Source organism: Notothenia rossii, assembly GCF_949606895.1.
Source record: "Notothenia rossii genome assembly, chromosome: 6".
Taxonomy (NCBI): domain Eukaryota; kingdom Metazoa; phylum Chordata; class Actinopteri; order Perciformes; family Nototheniidae; genus Notothenia; species Notothenia rossii.
The window spans coordinates 8,651,443-8,651,910 of record NC_136909.1 but is presented as its reverse complement, the minus strand read 5'-3'; positions in this window follow the sequence as shown (position 1 = coordinate 8,651,910).

The window sequence follows — 468 nt, the reverse complement described above, 5'->3', positions numbered from 1 at the left end:
CCTGAGGGCAGGAGACGTTACATGTTTCATAGCTCTGACCTAAAAACTAACTGACATAACTAATCATTTATAAACTGTTACTTCATTATCAGAATAATGCTTAATATTATTTGAATGTTGCCATTGTCACACCATAATATATGCCCTCATTCCTCCTTAGTCAGATGTACCAACATTACAAATATTATAATATAAATTCCCTTCTGGGAAAGTTAATTGAAAAATCACTCTTGGGGTTGGGAGTGTGCGGAAATTCACAAGGTTAAAGGAAGGGATTCATTTAGTTAGGCTTGTTGTTATTATTATGTATCTGTTTTGTGTTACGTGTGGATGCTGTGTTGTACAAAGAAAGAAAAATAACACTCCATGGCCGTGTCTGTTTGAGATTCTGATGTTTTCTAAATCAGAGATACTGGGAGCTGTATTCCTTAAATACTGTTTATCAAACCATAAACATCCAGCTGTATA